Source organism: Ovis canadensis, chromosome 2, assembly GCF_042477335.2.
Source record: "Ovis canadensis isolate MfBH-ARS-UI-01 breed Bighorn chromosome 2, ARS-UI_OviCan_v2, whole genome shotgun sequence".
Classification (NCBI taxonomy): domain Eukaryota; kingdom Metazoa; phylum Chordata; class Mammalia; order Artiodactyla; family Bovidae; genus Ovis; species Ovis canadensis.
Window position 1 is genome coordinate 220083641 of NC_091246.1, and position 21028 is coordinate 220104668.

Here is a 21028-nt window from a genome sequence, read left to right on the forward strand (position 1 = left end):
CCTACCTCCTTGTTAAAATGAAATATTCTATATGATGAATGTTAGAACATCCACCACGTGCCAAACTCTGTTTTAGATGCTTTGACTCAATTCTTAGGAACCGAATTCTTACAAGTCAGGAATAAAGGAAAAAAAAGAATTTTTCATTCTCATCATTTGGCTACTTAAACTCTTTGTGCCGATTAGGGGAAGGGGGAAAAAACTGAACAGAGCTGAAAGGCCCACAGAACAAGGAAAAAAGGCTCTGGGAGGTGGGATGGAAAAGTGAGTGAGGACTACGAATTGAATTTGTAGGAAAAAAGCTGAAGGCTTTGCAGGAAAGGAGGAGAGATGAAGCCATTTATGGTGCTGGAGAAGAGGAATTCTGGGAAAGAGGAGATGCTGTGCTATGTAATTCCATCTTTAATGGTCTCAAGAAATATTTAGAAAACACTCACATTAAATTTCAAGACTTTGGGGGATTAGTTTTTATTAACTATGGATGTCTTACCATGCTAACCAGGATACACTTAGACGAATCAACTTGCTCAGTTCACTTACTAAGTCCTGTCCAACTCTGCAACCCCATGAACTGCAGCACACCAGGTTTCCCTGTCCATCACCAACTCCCTGAGCTTGCTCAAACTCATGTTCATCCAGTTGGACTCCAAAAATATGTCCAAATTGCTACATACCTGCTAAACTTGTTACATATCTGCTAAAGTATGTATCATGACCATTCTGAGATATGGTCCTATTTAATTTACTTCTGAGCTTCCCTGGTGGCTCAGACAGTAAAGCATCTGCCTGCAATGTGGGAGACCTGGGTTCAATTCCTGGGTTGGGAAGATCCTCTGGAGAACCAAATGGCAGCCCACTCCAGTACTCTTGCCTGGAAAATTCCATAGACGGAGGAGTCTGGTAGGCTACAGTCCATGGGGTCGCAAAGAGTCGGACATGACTGAGTGACTTCACTAAGCTTTAATTCACTTCTAATAATCGTTAAAGAACCAAAGTTTAAGAATAAATAAATTCCTTTTTCTTTGTAGATCAGAGTCAAAAATATTCCTATGATAATATTATCACTTATTCAATTTCTGAAATCTTTTTTCAAAGAGGGTGGCAATGAGGTAGGGGCATACATAGCAGAGAGGCAGTTAAATTTAATCTTCATGGAATATGCAACAACAGTTAGAATCATCCACCATAATGGAATTTCAAAGATTAAAATAATCTACCTAGGAGAAAAAGGAATGGGGTGGAAGTGAGAAACCAGGGATTAAGAATGAAAAATTTAGAAAAAGCTTCCACTCAGAGGTAACCTCCACCCACCTCTCTGTGTCTAAATTCTGTGATTGCCTACAGTCAACTCCCCCACTCTCCAAACTCTAGTATTAAGTCTTTCCATCTTTAGAAGGCACATGGGAAACATTAGCTTCATAGCTCACTAGCGAAAATTAAAAAATTCTTCTGATCTTCCTTTACCTTCATATTTCAGGAACTATTTTTTTTAATTTTTTTGTTTTGCATCTGATTTTCCCTGAAACCAACAATTTCCACTATGCTCACCTTCTCCCATATTTACCATAATCAATGGATTCCTAAACTGGGATCTATACTCTAACAAAGTTTTGAAAAAAAAGAATGTAAGAGAAAAACTCTGACAGATTATGACTACATCTTTATTATTAAACATCATATCCTGCTTGAGTTTTTCCTCTGAATTGAATGCCAACTGTCATTTTAGACTTGGATTCCTGTATAATTCCTTGGATAATGTATCCTAACATTACTCTCATTTTTGGATACTGTCTTGACTTCCAATATACTCAGTTTTGTTCACACAGCTGTTGGCCAGTTACAGCTTCCTTCTTTAAGACTCCAGAACACCTCTGGGCCTACTCTCTTTTTAATAATTCATTTCCCAAACCAATGTCAGCTTCAAATCTCCTGTTACTTCACTGCTGAGTCACCAGGAAAACGAGAAAGGCCAGGTTAGAATGTGAAGACCAGCCTACAGGGATGTGAGGGCAAGTGTGGAATACAAGAGATCATGTCTTGAGAAGTTCATACAGACAGGGTCCGTGGGTACTATGAAGTCATTCAGGAAAAAACTGAGTTGGTATCTAAGGTCTTCAGTTCAGTTCAGTCAGTTCAGTTGCTCAGTCGTGTCCAACTCTTTGTGACCCCATGAATCGCAGCACTCCAGGCCTCCCTGTCCATCACCAACACCTGGAGTTCACTCAGACTCACGTTCATCGAGTCAGTGATGCCATCCAGCCATCTCATCCTGTGTCGTCTCCTTCTCCTCCTTCTCCCAATCCCTCCCAGCATCAGAGTCTTTTCCAATGAGTCAACGCTTCTCATGAAGTGGCCAAAGTACTGGAGTTTCAGCTTTAGCATCATTCCCTCCAAAGAAATCCCAGGGCTTATCTCCTTCAGAATGGGCTGGTTGGATCTCCTTGCAGTCCAAGGGACTCTCAAGAGTCTTCTCCAACACCACAGTTCAAAAGCATCAATTCTTTGGTGCTCAGCTTTTTTCACAGGCCAACTCTCACATCCATACATGACTAAGGTCTTCGATCCATTCAAAAGAGATACATATAAAGCAGGGGTAGACTATGAAATGAGATGCAAGTTAATCATGATGTAACAAGCTAAGGGTGGTCAGAGATCCCAATTAAACTAGTGACTGGCAGGATAAGCTACTGAATAGATTCTGGATCAAGACACCTAAAAATCATTTTGGTATGGTATAAACAAAGAGCCTAAACAAGAATAAGTAGAAGAAGTGAATGATCCTAGAGCAAGAATAGGATATCCCCTATTCTGGTTATAAATGTACTTCTTGGTTTAAGAAACCTTGGTTGCTTTGCAGAGAGAATCAGCATTATAAAGGTACTTTTTCCCAATAATTTTAACAGGTAGAAAGCTACAGACTTTTATGTAACACTCATCATTAACTTTCATAAACATATTGTATGCAAATATACAATATATTTGGGCTTCCCAGGTGGTACAGTGATAAAGAATCTGCATGCCACTGTAGGACCCAAGAGACATGGGTTAGATCACTCGGTCAGGAAGATCCCTTGGAGTAGGAAATGGCAACCTGCTCCAGTATTCTTGCTTGGAAAATTCCATGAATAAAGAAACTTGGAGACCTATGGTTCAAGGGATCCCAAAGAGCAGGACACAACTGAGCGCACCACACATAGAACATGTTTGCCTTATTGCCTTAGTGATACTTTTTCCCCCTAAAGTACGTGAACATCTGTGTATATAGTGTTTGCTCATTCAGAAATTAAACATAATTCAATGTGAACTGAATAGTAATTACTCTATAACAAAGAACTTTGTCTAGCTAAATTTTCCACATAATTTCTCATACAAGACATTAAACACCATCTGCCAAATTATATATATATATATATATATATACATTATATATATATACATATAAAATAACTATCGGTGGGCTCAGGAATGAATAGATAAGGTGGTTAAGGGAAGGGAAATCATTGACTCTAGTTCTGTACCACAGTTATAGTGAAGGATGCTGATTTTTTTTTCCCCATGTTGGCTAGCCCTGCTGCTACTGAGTATAGTAGATTACCTTATTTCCTCACTCTACCTTTAATCTCAACTCTTTGTGTATTACATACTCATACAAGGGCTAATTGTGAAGTTGTAGGTAAGGCTACATGAGCTCCTCTAAAAAATGTACATACCAAAGCACAGTATAATTAAGACAATCTCCACAGCCTTGAAATCCTGAAAAGGCCCCAGGCTTGGTTTGGTTTGGTGCCAGGATACATCAAGTTGACAGCCAATGGTCATTGCTTATTTCATTTTTTTTTTTTTAATAAAGAGAAGCCTCTGGCACACTACTCCTGAATGTTACATCACCATACTACCATAGCAGTTTGATGCATTTCCACTGATTTAAGCCAGCACTCAATATAAAATGGTAGATACTGGACACACACATGAGGTCAAATAGCCATTTTTGTCTTGGGTAAAAAAAGGATAGCTTCTCTTCCTTCAAAAATTTAGTGCTCTCTCTATATCTAATTTCTATTAACTTAAAATACTCAAAAACTGGTAAAGAATATCATGATCTAAAATTACAAATACATTCAAATAAGGCACACAAATGGTCAGTATATGAGAAGTTGTTCAACATCACTAATATCATAGAAATGCAAATCAAAACCACAATGAGATATCACTTCACACCTGTTAGAATGGCTATTATCAAAAAGACAGGAGATATCAAATCTTGTCAAGGGTGTGGAAAAAAGGGAACCCTTGTACACTCATGGTGAGAATGTAAATTTGTATGGGTATTTTGGGGTTTCCCAGGTGGCACTAGTGGTAAAGAATCTACCTGCCAATGCAGGAGACACAAGTTTAATCCCTGGGTGGGGAATATCCCCTGGAGTAGGAAATGGCAACCCACTCTAGCATTCTTACCTAGAGAATCCCATGGACCAAGGAGCCTGGAAGGCTGCAGTCCCTGGGGGTTGCAAAGAGTTGGACACAACCTTGCATAGCACACAACACAGCACATGGACATTATGGAAAGAGTGTGGAAGCTCTTCAAAATATTAAAAATAGATCCACTATATGCTTCAGCAATCTGGCGTCTGGTTATCTATCCAAAGAAAGTGAAATCAATTTCTCAGAGAGATATCTGCACTCCCATGTTTACTGCTGCATAAGTCACAAAAACTAAGATTTGGAAACAACATAAGTGTCTTTACATAGATTAATGGATAAAGAAAATGGGACATACACAGAGTGGAATATTATTTAGCCATAAAAATAAAGGAAATTCCTACAGTAGAACAACATGGATGAGTGTGGAGGACATTCGTTGTTATTTCAATTACCTGCGAGACAGACAAAGACATACTGTGTGATCTCACTTAAATAGACAGGAAAAATATATATTTATTTGGAATCTATAAAAAGTCTGACTCATGGAACCAAAGATTAGAATGATGGTTGCCAATGGCTCAGGGATGGGGAAAATGGAGAAACGTCGGTCAAAGGGTACAGACTTTCAATATAAGATGAATAAATTATGAAAATCTAATGTACAGCACAGAAACTATAGTTAATAATACTATATGTTGTCCTTGACATTTGCTGAGAGAGTAAATCATAACTGTACTCATCACACATGCAAAAAAAGGAAAATATGTGAGGTAATGGATGCCTTAATTAACTTGCATATGGTAATCATTTCACAATGTAAACATGCTAAATCATTACACTGTAAACCCTGAGCAAATTATAAATGCATATTAATAGTTCATTTTCTCTATCAATATTAAGTAAAAGACATATTTTTTTTAAAAGTGCATTTAGTTGCCAAGATATGGAAGCAACTCGAATATCTATCATGTCTGACTTTTGCAATCCCGTGGACTATAGCCCACCAGGCTTCTATGCTCATGGAATTCTCCAGACAAAAATACTGGAGTGGGTAGCCTATCCCTTCTCCATGGGATCTTCCTGACCCAGGAGTCGAACCAGGGTATCCTGCATTGCAGGTGGATCTTTACCAGTTGAGCTACCAGGGAAGCCCATTTTCTCTATCAATATTAAGTAAAAACTGTATTTTTCAAAAAGTGCATTTAGTTGCCAAGATATGGGAGCAACCTAAATGTCCATGAACAGACAGAGGTATAAAGAAGATGCAGTATATATTACAACAGAATGCTACTCAGCCACAAAAAAGAATAAAGTGTTGCCATCTTCAGTGACATGAGTGGGCTTGGAGGACATTATGCTAAGTGAAATAAGTCATACAGAGAAAGATAAATACTGTATTATATCACTTATATGTGGAAGTTAAAATTTACAACAAACTAGTGAATATAACAAAAAAGAAGCAGGCTCACAGACATAGAGAACAAATTAGTGGTTACCAGGGGAAAGGGAAGGGAAGAAGGGGCAATACAGGAGTAAGGGAGTGGGGGGTACACTCTATTGGGTAGAGGACAGGCTTAAGGATGTACTATACAACAGAGCTAACATTTTGTAATAACTATACATGGAAAATCACCATTAAAATTATGTAAAAATTTTAAAATAATTTTAAGTAGATGAGAATTAGAAACCCCAGAAACACTAAATATTATGGGGCAAGCTAAGGGAGAGGAACCCAGAAAGCTCAAAAAGCACAGAGAAATAATATTTTTTTTCCCCAAGAAGAGTATATTAACTCTAGCAGAGGGAACTTGCTCAATAAAGAAATTGAATATAAAAAGGCCCCAAAGTGACTGTTGGCACTGACAATTAGGACGATGTTAATTTTCTTCATAAAGCAGCTTTGGCAGAGTGGAGAGAGGCAGTTACATTATGTTGTACTGATGTACAAATAGAGAAGATCTAGATTCCAGATTGAAACGGGAGTGAAGGCTGTCAGGAAACTGACAGGGGGCAGCCAAAGAGAATAATTCTAGGAAAATCTGGTCAAGAAAGGCTTTTTTTTTTTTTTTTCAATAGTTGGAGAAAGAAGTATGTTCATTGCCTAAACAAAAGGAGCCAGTAGAAGAAACCGGAATAGAGGCATAATTGAGAGAGATGAGTGCTAGGTCCATTTTGAATCCTACCTATGTGTTCAGCAACCACCTAGATTCTGGGATTAACTCTTTGTCCAACTAAGCCTGACTGATTTTTGCTATCTCCTGGTACAGACCCTAGTTCCTGGGCTCTGGTTTTACACCTTGTGATCAAGCCCTTAACTTGAGCCCAAATTCATACAAATTATTCTCCGATCTTAAGTTCCCACCTGGATTAATTTCCAAGAATCCCTGTTCTATCTAGAAATCAGATTTTTCACTTCATGCTCCACTTTCTTCTCAGGTAGGGTACATATGCTTTTAACTGCCCGTCTCACAGCCATTTCCCTATCCCCTTCTTCTTAGTTAATACAGCCCCAGTTCTACTCATGTGATTGTTAAGGGATATGCTAACATATGTGCTAAGGGAGGCTGAACCCCTTGCCATCCCAGGTAGAGGATTTTTACTTAGCAAAGTTATATTTTTTTCAAAGGGGATATGTCCAAATTCTCATCTGTGGCTGCTCTTCTAGGAAAGCAGAAGCACTGGAAGAGATTTCAGCTTTCTCTACTTGAAATGGCTATGTCTACACAGAACACCTGGCATGCGGACACATCCAGTGATGAAGAAAAAGCAAGAGAGGACTGCTAAGCTAAGGAGGGAGAAAACATGGTTCAGTGGAATATTGCTGAGCGTCTGAATTCGCTACACCCAGAATTGCTTGTCTTTACTCTTCCTGTTATATGAGATAATTTGCTTTCTTGGGTCCATTTTAGTGGATTTTGTTTCTTTAAACCAAAAGTATTCTAAGCGGCATGTTGCAGAAGTAAAGAAAAAACTGATTTCATTGAGGACATACCACATATCAAATATTTTATATGCATTATTTAATTTTTATAACAACTCTGTGAGGTTCATATTTGCTTCCCATATAAAGACGTGTATGTGTGTGTGTGTGTGTGTGTGTGTGTGTGTGTGTGTGTGTATGCTCAGTCGTGTCTGACTCTTTGCAATCCTCATGGACTGTAGCCCACCAGGCTTCTCTGTCCATGGAATTTTCCAGGTCAGAATACTAGAATAGGTTGCCATTTCCTACTCCAGGGGATCTTTCCAATCCAAGGATCAAACCTGTGCCTCTTGTTTCTCCTGCACTGGACATGAATTCTAGTTCACTAGCACCACCATCACAGATGGGTCTGGCTCAAAAGGCTGCATTTCCCCAGTAAGTTGAAGTCCTGACACAAAAGTCTAGTATGTATCATTAAATGTTGCTTCCCAACTTCCCTGATACCTGTTTCCTGATTCAAACTTTTCTCCTGTAAATATCAAGCTCTGCAGTGGTATATGGGGCTGTGAACATAGAGAAATAAAACTGTTTGTTCAATCCTTGGCGTGTTTATTAGCTGGATAAATTAAGACAGATTACTCAAGTCCTAGATTCTGTATTATTATCTGTAGAAGACAATAACAGTACCTACCACCAAAAGGTTGCTGTAAGTATTAAACTAGATAATATCTATATCAGTCAGTTCAGTTCATTTCAGTCACTTAGTCGTGTCCGACTCTTTGTGACCCCATGAATCGCAGCACGCCAGGCCTCCCTCTCCATCACCAACTCCCGGAGTTCACTCAGATTCACATCCATCAAGTCAGTGATGCCATCCAGCCATCTCATCCTCTGTCATCCCCTTCTCCTCCTGCCCCCAATCCCTCCCAGCATCAGAGTCTTTTCCAATGAGTCAACTCTTCGCATGAGGTGGCCAAAGTAGTAGTTTCAGCTTTAGCATCATTCCTTCCAAAGAAATCCCAGGGCTTATCTCCTTCAGAATGGACTGGTTGGATCTCCTTGCAGTCCAAGGGACTCTCAAGAGTCTTCTCCAACACCACAGTTCAAAAGCATCAATTCTTCGGCACTCAGCCTTCTTCACAGTCCAACTCTCACATCCATACATGACTACTGGAAAAACCATAGCCTTGACTAGATGGACCTTAGTCGGCAAAGTAACATCTCTGCTTTTGAATATGCTATCTAGGTTGATTATAACATTTAGTAAATACTAATATCCATTTAGTCATGTATCAATTGTGTCTTTATTTGTATTAACACTGCTACTGCAAAATATACAATTTTTAAATGCCACATCATAGAATTTTAGAACGTTAAAAGATGGCAGAGATGAAATTCTGTGATAGCTCTGCCATTGAGAGGATATATTACCTTAATTTAAAAGCGAGCTCAGGGCAAAATATACAAATGATTTTTATGAGTTAAACATTGCAATACAGCTACTTGGAGGATGTAAGATCACATCTAGTTAAAATTTAACAACATGATGATCTTCACTGCATTTTACCATATCTTGTTGACAACTTTGTAGTGTTGTATAGTTGAAAGAGCACTGAGCTTAGAATCAAACTAAGAAGCTGAGTTCAAGCTCCTTCTCCATTATTTATGAGGTCTGTAACATTGTGCAAGTCATTTACCATCTCTAAATCTCAGTGTCTTTATCTTTAAAATAGGGGTGATGATTTAACCCTTTCCTTGTCTCCCAAGATGATTCTGAGAATCAAAGAGTCTGCAGGAGACTTCCATACATTGACATGTGCAGTATACATGTAAGGGAAATACAAATTCCAGGGAGCACGAATGGTGAGAACTTCAGATCCTGCATTCTGTAATACGATGTTTAAGTTTTTACCCTTGGGATATTTACTCATTACTTATTCTGAAGTATCAGCAGACTTTCTGAAACCACACAGAACTAACACAGCACAGGACCACAGACGACTGTAGGTTCAACCAGACCTATGAAGGAGGATGATCTTTGAAGATTTTCCATCTATACAGCTGCTCTCACTTTGCTTGCTGTAGCTGATAGACTCAAGCTACAGGCATAGCATCTGATACTTGGTTTACAAGTCAAGGTTGGAAATCACTCAGTCAAAAAACCACTCAATCACTCTGTCTAGAAAACAAATGGATTAGAAAAGAAAAACCAAGATGACTCAGACTCAATTCTGAAAGTGTTTTTAATGGGGCATTGATTCAACCCCTACTGAATATTACTAAAAAATAAATAATAATAATATTGGCAATATGCTTTGAGGAGTCTCTTCCAGACAACTGTGACGTTTGAGGAACACTTGGAACACTGCATACAAAATTCTATAAATAATTGCATCATCCTTGTCTATGATTATTTTTCTCATTCCAAGGGCCTTGAATAAATGAGCTATTTTCCAGGAATGTCAGAAAGTTCTAGAAATTAGTAAACTGGGAACTACTACTCACAATCTATTATTGCTATTTTCAGTTAGTATAAAAGTCAGGAATCCCTCTTCCTCATGGAAACTATGCTTTAAATCCTGGTTAGATTCTCAGACTGGTCCAAAACTTAACAGCAAACTCAGTGTGAGGCAAAAAATGGGAAGGGACTGCTCAGAAAGCTAAGGAAATCATTGGCAGCACTGACAATGGACACTCTTGTTATTCAGTTGCTAATGGCACCCCACTCCAGTACTCTTGCCTGGAAAATCCCATGGACAGGGGAGCCTGGTGGGCTGCAGTCCATGGGGTCGCTAAGAGTTGGACACGACTGAGCAACTTCACTTTCACTTTTCACTTTCATGCATTGGAGAAGGAAATGGCAACCCACTCCAGTGTTCTTGACTGGAGAATCCCAGGGACAGAGCCTGGTGGGCTGCCGTCTATGGGGTCGCACAGAATCAGACACGACTGAAGTGACTTAGCAGCAGCAGCAGTGCCTGACTCTTTGCGACCCCATGGACTGCAGCATGCCAGGCTTCCGTGTCCCTTACCAACTCCTGGAGTTTGCTTAGATTCATGCTCATTGAGGACATATAAGAGCTAGAACAAACCAGGGGCAAGAGGTTCATGCACCACTCTTGGAGGCCATGTTTGAGGAGGAATATGTCCCCAAAGACCAGTGAATCATGTGGAAACCACAAGTTCTCTCTCTCTTTCCCTTTATAACCAAGCATTCAAAAGGAATAATCTATGTTGACTATGGCCTATTTATTGAAAAATGTATTGTATTAATATTTGATGATACAAAAATAGATAACCAGTTTGGAGATATTATAAATGATGGATTGATCAAATAGTTTAGTTGGGTCTTTGCAAAAGGGAAAAATGAACATTCTGGCCAATTGAGCAAAATATACACCTAGGACTGCAATTACTTGGTTTTAGTGAATGCAAATACCCACTTTTCAAGGAAATATCACACTCTTTTCTGAAATTAATATACCAATTTATCATCCCACCAGTAGCATATAAATTTTCACAGTTTTCTATCCTTTCCAATACTTGATGTAGTTAGATTTCTTGATTTTTGTCAATCTAATGGATATCAAATTTTATCTGATTTTATTCTTAACTTGCATTTTCCTGATTATTAAAAAGATTGAGCTATCTTTTTTTCCATTTATTCCTCATTCTGTTTCATGAATGTTCATGTGATTTGTCTATTTTTTTCCATTAGGATGCTTATATTTCTTATTGATTTATGAAGATTTATAAATACAGGAAATTAATCTTGTGTTAAATATGTTGCAAATTGTGTCTCCAGTTTACCACTTGTCTTTTTGATTTATATACCTTTTGATGAATAGAAACTCTTAAATCCAATGTAGTTAGATGTATCAGTCTTTTCTCCTATGTTAGCATGTTTTATTTCTTGTTTAAAATGCCTGACTTTCCCCAGAAGGCATGAAATACTCTCCTATATATTTTTTTAAAGTTTCAAATATTTTGCATTTAAGCCCTTAATCCACCTGGAATTGATTTCTGAGCATGCTGTGGTCCTCTAATAACTTTTCAATTCATGCATCTTTAATGGTGCTATAGTCCTTCCTCTAAACTTCTCTGGTTCAAGTCACAACTAGCTTTCGTGTTTTCAAATCCAATGTGCTATTTCATATCTCTCTCTCTCTCACTCTATTTTTTTTTTCAGCATTTGAGATTCTCCAGAACCCTTTCCTTCTTGAAACTTTCATTTCATCTGTGACATTACTCTTCCCTGACTTTCCTCCCACCTCTTGATCTTACCTTTTTTGGCCTTCATAGATTTCTTCATTTGCATCTTAAATGATGATGTGACTGAGGGCTGCATCTTAACCACCCTTTTTCTCATTAGTCTTTCCCAGTGTCTTCCCATCATGGTGGTTTAGTTGCTCAGTGGTGTCTGAGTCTTGTGACCCCATGGGCTGTAGCCTACCAGGCTCCTCTGTCCATAGGATTCTCTAGGCTAGAATACTGTAGTGGGTTGCCATTTCCTTCTCTAGGGGATTTTCCTGACTAAAGAATCGAACTCAGGTTTCCTGCGTTAGAGGTGAATTCTTTACCAACTGAGCTACAAGGGAAGCCCATATCTGTTGTTTAAATATGCACATATATTCTTCTAATGACTCAAACATGCATTAAATTTAGCTCAGGTCTTTATCCATAATGCTTAAGTCAAATGCCTACTGGATACTGCTGTTGGAATATCCTAAAATTTCAAAACAAACATTTTTTAAAGAGAACATTTCTTCCATCCTTTCACTTTCCAAAATCTGCTCCTCTTGCTTCATTAACTAACAGTGAGATTGACATCATCCTCTACTTGGTCAACAAATCAGAACTAGGAAGCCATCTTGTACTTTGCCTTGCCATCATTTTCCTTCATCTTTTTCACCTAAAGTGAAATTGCTCAGTCGAGTCCGACTCTTTGGGACCCCATGGACTGTAGCCTGCCAGGCTCCTTCGTCCATGGAATTTTCCAGGCAAGGATACTGGAGTGGGTTGCATTTCCTTCTCCAAGGGATCTTCCCGACCCAGGGATCGAACCTGGGTTTCCCACACTGCAGGCAGCCTCTTTACCGTCTGAGAAACCAGAGGAGCCCTATTCAATCACCCAGACCTATGGATTCTTTAACCTAAATATCTCCCATATGTACAGACTCCTCCTTATTCTCTTATGATTCTTTAGCCCAAGGACCCATCACTTGGGTTTTTGCAGTAGCCTCCTAAATGGGCTTCCTGGAGCAAGCCTGTCTTCCAGGATCCATTACCTGTGACTGTCTGAATGATCTTTATAAAATGCAAGTCTGAGCATGAGGCAGGATGGAAAAATCCTCTCACCATATATACAATATTCATATACCCCTCAAACCTCGAACTTCTCCAGCCCACCCTTCCAGGCACAACACTGCACACAGAGATGGCCATCAATCCTCCTGCAGTTACTCTCCTAGAAATCTGCTGAGCTGCTGTCCCTGGATTAGGAAGAATGCTTTGCTAAAGAAAAAGTCCTTGCTTCTTCTGTCCATCCCTGGCCCACTCACCTGCTACCACAATAAGGATTCTCACCTCAGCTGCTTCTCCCTCTGCCTCAATTAGCACTCTTGGCTCTGAATTTCCCTTTCCACAACTAAAATATTCTGTAAATTCTAAATTCTTAACCAAATGTTCTCCTGAGCTGAGATAAAATCTGACCTTCACCTGAAGGTATCATCAACCATCTCAGGTCTTAACCAAAACTTCTATAAAGTCTATATAAAGTCACTGTCACTCTTGCTCCTCACTACTACCTTTAGGCAATGATTGCTCCACGAGGTTATTCATCTGTAAGTTGTACTCTTTTCAATCTCCATTACAAAAGGAGGACCAAGAGAGTTTGCTTTCACCTGGAGTGGACAACAACACATATTACAGTCTTGTCTAAAGCCTAAATTAATCTCCTTGATCTCTTTCTCAAGCTTTGATCATCTTGACATTTTCACAAGCGTTACACTGACTTATTATACTGATGAATCTGAAGAGTAGGAAATGACATATACATGCACCACTGGTTAGGATACACGTGCAACAGAGGGTGACAGATAGAGCTTAAAAGGGTTCAGGATCTTGTCATATTGGCGCAGTTTTTAGAGGTTCATTGTCTGTAGGTATTCTTGGATATCTCCTCAAAGTTAATGGACAGGCTCACACATATTGCCGCTTCTACTACTAAGAAACAAGCATTACACTTCAAAGTCCTCCTTATATTTTAGATAGACCATAGACTATTACATGGGTTTCCCTTGTAGCTCAGTTGGTAAAGAATCCATCTGCAATGCAGGAGATCCCGGTTCGATTCCTGGGTTGGGAAGATCTGCTGAAGAAGAGATAGGCTACCCTCTCTAGTGTTCTTGGGCTTCCCTTGTGACTCAGCTGGTAAAGAATCTGTCTGCAATATGAGAGACCTGGGTTTGATCTCTGGGTTGGGAAGATCCCCTGGAGAAGGAAAAGGCTACCCACTCCAGTATTCTGGCTTGGAGAATTCCATGGACTGTATAGTCCGTGGGATCGCAAAGAATCAGACACAACTGAGCAACATTCACAGACTATATTTGGAACTACTGCTCCCCTATATTTGTAGGGTAATACATTTATAGGATAAAATTTCCTAAAGAAAATCAATCCTGAATATTCATTGGAAGGACTGATGCTGAAGCTGAAGCTCCAATACTTTGGCCCACTGATGAGAAGAACTGACTCATTGGAAAAGACCCTGATGCTGGGAAAGACTGAAGGCAGGAAAAGGGGATGACGGAGGGTGGTATGGTTGGATGGGATCATCGACTCAATGGACATGAGTTTGAGCAAGCTCCAGGTAAATTGCAGGGAACCCTGGCATGCACAGTCCATGGGGTTGCAAAGAGTTAGACACAACTGAGCGACTGAACAAGAACAATAGACATAGCTTCCAAATTTGATTACGGACCAGAGAAAGAGAGGGTTTTGCAGTAGATTAAGGCTGAAGTATAAGTAGATCTGCTTGGCCATCTGACACATAGCTCCTATTTTTCTAGGAATATCTCAGATAAGAATACTATGTGCAATCTTAAGTTTTTTGAGCAAGATCATCTGACCTACAGGTGGTGCTAGTGGTAAAGAACCTGCCTGACAATGCAGGAGACGTAAGAGACACAGGTTTGATCCCTGGGTCAGGAAGATCCCGTGGAGGGCATGGCAATCCACTCCAGTATTCTTGCCTGGAGAATTCCATGGACAGAGGAGCCTGGTAGGCTACAGTCCATAGGGTTGCAAAGAGGGAACCAAAACTGAAGCAACTTAGTATACATGCACATCTGATCTACAGCAGTAGTAGTTGAGTAAAAAAGATAGGTTTTGGCATACTACTAGTTGAGACAAAGTGCATGGGTCCAGTAGAAGTTAAATGGAAGACCATGGGAAATCAAGTGACAATGCAACTGATAATGACTATTATAATTGTTTATTTTCTTTCTTTTTAAAATACTTATTTTTATTTATTTATTTGGCTGTGCCAGGTCTTAGTTAAAGCCTATAGGATCTAGTCAAACCGTGGCCCTCTGCATTCGGAGCACAGAGTTCACCGGACCACCAAGGAAGTCCCATAATTGGTTATTTTCAGACCCCTTAGTCATAAACATAGCACAAATCCACAGAAGAGTAGAAATGGGAGTTCGATCCTAAAAGGCCCAAATGGTGTAAGGTAACATGAAAAAGTGGCTCAGATCTATTGTTTTCCTTCCTTTTGCTCATATGTCCCATGAGGCATTCCATATAATCTGATATTACAGCTTATATGCAGAGTACATCATGAAAAATGCTGGGCTGGATAAAGCACAAGCTGGAATCAAGATTGCCAGGAGAAATATCAATCACCTCAGATATGCAGATGACACCACCGTTATGGCAGAAAGTAAAGAAGAACTAAAGAGCCTCTTGATGAAAGTGAAAGAGGAGAGTGAAAATGTTGGCTTAAAGCTCAACATTCAGAAAATGAAGATCATGGCATCTGGTCCCATCACTTCATGGGAAATAGATGGGGAAACAGTGGAAACAGTGTCAGACTTTATTTTTCTGGGCTCCAAAATCACTGCAGATGGTGACTGCAGCCATGAAATTAAAAGATGCTTATTCCTTGGAAGGAAAGTTATGACCAACCTAGACAGCATATTAAAAAGCAGAGACACTACTTTGCCAACAAAGGCCCATCTCATCAAGGCTATGGTTTTTCCTGTGGTCATGTATGGATGTGAGAGTTGGACTATAAAGAAAGCTGAGCACCGAAGAATTGATGCTTTTGAACTGTGGTGTTGGGGAAGACTCTTGAGAGTCCCTTAGACTGCAAGGAGATCCAACCAGTCCCTCCTAAAGAGATCAGTCCTGAGTGTTCATTGGAAGGACTGATGCTGAAGCTGAAACTCTAATACTTTGGCCACCTGATGTGAATAGCTGACTAGTTGGAAAAGACTCTGATGCTAGGAAAGGTTAAATGCAGGAGGAGAAGGGGATGATAGAGGATGAGATAGTTGGATGGCATCACTGACTCAATGGAGATGAGTTTGAGTAGATTCTGGGAGCTGGTGATGGACAGGGAGGCCTGGCATGCTATGGTCTATGGGGTCACGAAGAGTCAGACACAACTGAGTGACTGAACTGAACTGAACTGATATTACAGCTCCACTTGTTGAGATAAGCCAGAAATTTATTGCTGATGCCTTATAGCCCAAGTCAGAGATGACCTTGAAAGACAGTGGTGAAGGCAAATTGAACAGTATACCTGATCATCAGCTACATATGGTGGGAGAATCAAGAGCTCAGACTGCTCAGGGATGAAGGAAAGAAGTTGTGGGTAATCCCACCAGACAGGCAATTTAGGACAGCAGAACAAGACAAGAAGGAAATCTAGCATAACTGGTAGAGGACACAAAGGATGCATTTCTTACTCAGGCTTTTGACCAACTACAGCAGCAGGGACTATGCCTTGTCCAACAGTCTCTTCCACTGCAAGCCTTTCTTTTTCTAAACTGTGACCAACAACTTAAAGATCCATTGGCAGAACAGAAGGGACTCAGTATGGGACATACTGAGCACATTCCAGTGAGCACATTCCAGTGAGCACATTCCAGTGAGCACATTCCACTGAAAGCACCCATGACTGCATGAGAGTTTTCCTTGGAACTTGTTCGACCTACTGGCCAATCTGAAAATGTTGGGGAGCAGACTTCAATCACTTTCAGATGGAACTTGATGGATAAATAACTTGGCTCCCTTACCCCTCAGATATCACCATTATAAGGCATGCTCTACACAGTCTTCTGAGATTCCACAAAGAAACTAAGCCCCAGTTGTTCAAAAAGACAAGTTGGTTATTAAGACACTCTGAACTTAAGTTTCTTTTTTTTTTTTTAATTTTTTTATTTTTATTTTTTTTAATTTTAGTTTTTTATTTTTTAAATTTTAAAATCTTTAATTCTTACATGCATTCCCAAACATGAACCCCCCTCCCACCTCCCTCCCCATAACGATGAACTTAAGTTTCTTACCTTTTCAATCTTTCTTCTCCATCTTTCTTCTCCACTCTCCTCCTATCATGTCCCAAGTAAACCACTTTCACTCAAATCCTTGCCTCAGGATATACTTCTGAGGCATCCAGTTGAAGACAACATGAGCTTTATTTCAGATCCTCAGATATTCTTGGCTGTTTCCTCTTCTGGTATCAACCTCCACCTTTGATTCTCCTAGATAAGTTGTGTTTGCATTTTTAGTCTTAGCATAAAGACTACTCCCTTAAGAAGTGTATACCTGTGGCGGATTCATGTTGATGTAGGCAAAACCAATACAATATTGTAACGTAATTAACCTTCAATTAAAATAAATAAATTTCTATTAAAAAAAGAACCCCCTCCCAAAAAAAGAAGTATGACTCTAATCTCAGGATATTTGGATGCCAGAAATACATGCTATCATAGCTTTCCGTATGTCCCTTATGATATAATACCAGAGTTATTGTTATTGCCAGTTTTTATTTTCCTATTGACTGTAAGTATTCAGAAGACAAGGATGATGTCTGTTTACAAGAAATCCCAAATGTCTAGCATAGGCCAATACATAATAAGCACTCAATAAATGTTTGTTGAATAAAGTCACTTACAAAATATAATTAATAGGTTGGCCAAAAAGTTTTTACACATTATAAAAAAACGGAATGAATTTATTGACTAACCCAATATAATGGCTCCTCTCTATCCCAGTTTAGGACAAAAAAGTCTTATTGTCCTATCCAACTCTCCTCCAGCCAGCTATCCCCCTATATTTCTTCATTCCAAGAAATTAAAAAACCTGCAATTCCTTACCCATAATATACCAAGATCATTGGAAGGACTGACGCTGAAGCTGAAACTCCAATACTTTGGCCACTTGATGTGAAGAACTGACTCACTGGAAAAAGAAAACCCCGATGCTGGGAAAGACTGAAGTCAGGAGGAGAAGGGGACAACAGAGAATAAGATGGTTGGATGGCATTACTGACTCGATGGACATGAGTTTGAGCAAGCTCCGAGAGTTGGTGATGGATAGGGAAGCCTTGGCGTGCTGCAGTCCATGGTGTCACAAAGAGTGGGACATGACTGAGCGACTGAACTGAACTGATTATACCAAGTCATACTGTCAAGGCTTTGCCCATAAATTTCTCCTGTGATTATAGTATCTCTATCCTTTCTATCTACCTTATTTCTACCATCCTTCAAATCTCAGCTAAAGTATAACCATCTCTGGAAATCCTTATCTAATGTCCCATGAATACTCAGAAGTCTCTCTATTCCCAAAGAACCCTGAGCATAAATATATCATAATTATTTCTTATATTATAACCATTTAAAACTAATTTATATCCCCCAAGCCCATAAGCTGCCCAACAAATTAATCTTTGAGTGTTTTATTTTTACAAAGTGCCTACTACTGCTCCTGGAGGAAAAATTATTTGCTCAAAAATATTTTCTAGCTGAAGATGAATATGAAATATTATTAAAGAATTAGAGATGTTTGGTCTTGAAAGGAAAAGTCTTAAGGAAATCAGGACATCTATTCTCAAGTGTGCAAGTGCCAGTGAAAGAAAAAGTAAGCATCACTCCTGAGGTGCTCTTCTCAGTGGATTAAAGCTAATTGCTTTCTGACTTTGCAGATGCTGGGAATGTTTTTAAAAAAGAAGAAAAGAAAAGGGGGAAAAAATGCTTGTTTGTTGCCATACCTGTTTATGTGTGTAATTCCTTATACCAATTACTAAATAAGTGCTATTGGCAGTTGTTAACAGTTTGATGTGTATCTATACTTATTAACAGGCTTCGCTGGTGGCTCAGAAGTTAAAGCGTCTGCTTGCAATACGGGAGACCTGGGTTCGATCCCTGGGTTGCGAAGATCCCCTGGAGAAGGAAATGGCAACCCACTCCAGTATTCTTGCCTGGAGATTCCCATGGACGGAGGAACCTGGTGGGCTACAGTCCATGGGGTTGCAAAGAGTCGGACACGACTGAGCGACTTCACTCACTCACTCATACTTATTAACAGCAAATGTCTTGTGACTTTAGCTGCCTGGTTCAAATACCAAGTCTGTCTCTTAACAGCTGTATGATCTTAGGCATTGTAATCGTTCAATGTCTCAGTTTCCACATCTGTAAAATGGGATGAATCAAAGTACCTAACTCCCAGGTTTGTTGTGAGGTATAAATCAAGTAACACGTGTGAAACACTTAACGCAATATGTATTACAGAGATGTTTGCTGTAACAGAGCTATTATTTTTATTAACCAGTTATGTAAAAGCAGGTCCAGTAAGTGTATTAGAAAGCATATTTTGATCCAATTGAAAAAAATGACTTTCTGATGATTTAGTCTCTTCCACAGTGGTATTAGCTGTCTTGCCATGGTAAATATTACACCACTAGAAACTAAACCATCCAACCAAGCAGTGGCTGCCTATTCTGGAGAAGAGTAGAGATTTTTTTCTTAAATTCTAAAATATTTTGATTCCATCACTTCTGCAGTAACACTTTGTGATAGCAAGTGACAATTTGTATATAACATATTTATTAGGAATCTCAAATCCTGTAGATTTTTAAGCTTTTGTCTCTGTTTCAGAGATAGAAAACTAAATATTAATCCAAGACTGTGAAGGAGAACATTTATCTTTAATTTTTCCTTTAGTGTCTCTGAACTAGATAAAAACAATAGAGGACACTGCTGGCTAGAGCCGTAACAGAAGGCAGGCACTGGCTTTCTACCTGCCAGTATTAATTCCTTAGCTGAGACCCTTTCGGGGTTTCATGGTCTGTGTGTGTACGTGAAAGTCACTCAGTCATGTCTGACTCTGTGTGACCCCCTGGACTGTAGCCCAGCAGGCTTCTTCCTCTGTCCATGGGGATTCTCCAGGCAATAATACTGCTGTGTTGTCATTTCTTCCAGGGATTCTTCCCACCCCAGGGATAGAACCCAGGTCTCCCGCATTGTGGGCAGATTTTCTATCCTCTGAACCACCAGAAAAGCACACACCAAAGGGTCTTAATATTGATATTTAGTCTTAGTCTACCATTTTATAGGTAGGAGGAACCAAGAGAAATGAAAGTTTGAAAAACATGATGATGTATAAGGAAGTTCTAAATTTACATTTACTTTGCAAGAGCCTGTAGGTCCCATAAAGAAAAGTTTATAGTAAACAACAATTGTAAATAGTAAACAACAATTTACTAAGAGCCACTTCTGAGGTTTGGTCTGGAAACAAGCACTGTTTCTTTACCAATGTTCCATGTTATCCAGTATCTCCTGGCCCACCAACACTTTCCTCCCCTGATGAGTTTCCAACAATGGACACACAGGAACCCTACATAGAAACAGGGCTCTATTTTTCTCCTGACAAAACCATTATATTCTATTCCTTGTTCACCACCATTTTTATATTTTCCAGCAGCATTCTGGGTTGTATAAATCCAAGATTTAGAAAAAGAAATTGATACAGAGATTGAATTGAATTGTGCAAGCAGAATAATCACTATGAGAGTTCTTTGATGGCATTAGTGCAAAAATTGGAATTCAACAATTAAGTTTCCAAAAAATTTATAAGTCTCATTGTATTTTTCTTGGCTCTTCTTTAAATTCAAACCTCAAAGGAAACTAACACTTTCATTAGAACAAAATTCTTCTCCCCCAAAAACATGGAGACGAGTTGTAACCCTAAAACAAGAACTTTGTTAATTGTACATATACATATTTTAAGTTGTCACTATATTCCCCTTTGTTCTGTCATGTACTAATTAAAATTTCTTCTTAGAAATCACTGTTTGGAGTTTCCATTAGGAACTCTTAAGTTGTATTATTTATAAGATGGCTTTCCCCAGACAATAGCCATATAATAGCTTATTTCTGGTTTTACAGTCTCTATTGCGGCATTCTTGTCATCTGCATGTATATTAAAGGCAAGGAGTATAAGGGACTTGCCTTCTAAAAGGTAAACCAACTGGTTTAACTTTCCAGAGTAATTACACATGAAAACTTTAAAACTTTCTTCACCGGGCAGACTTTTCAATTACTTTCTCTCTTCCTTTTCTATGAAAGAAAAAAGAAAACTCTTTGGAGGCTAGTTAACAAGGGACAGACTAATTATGGT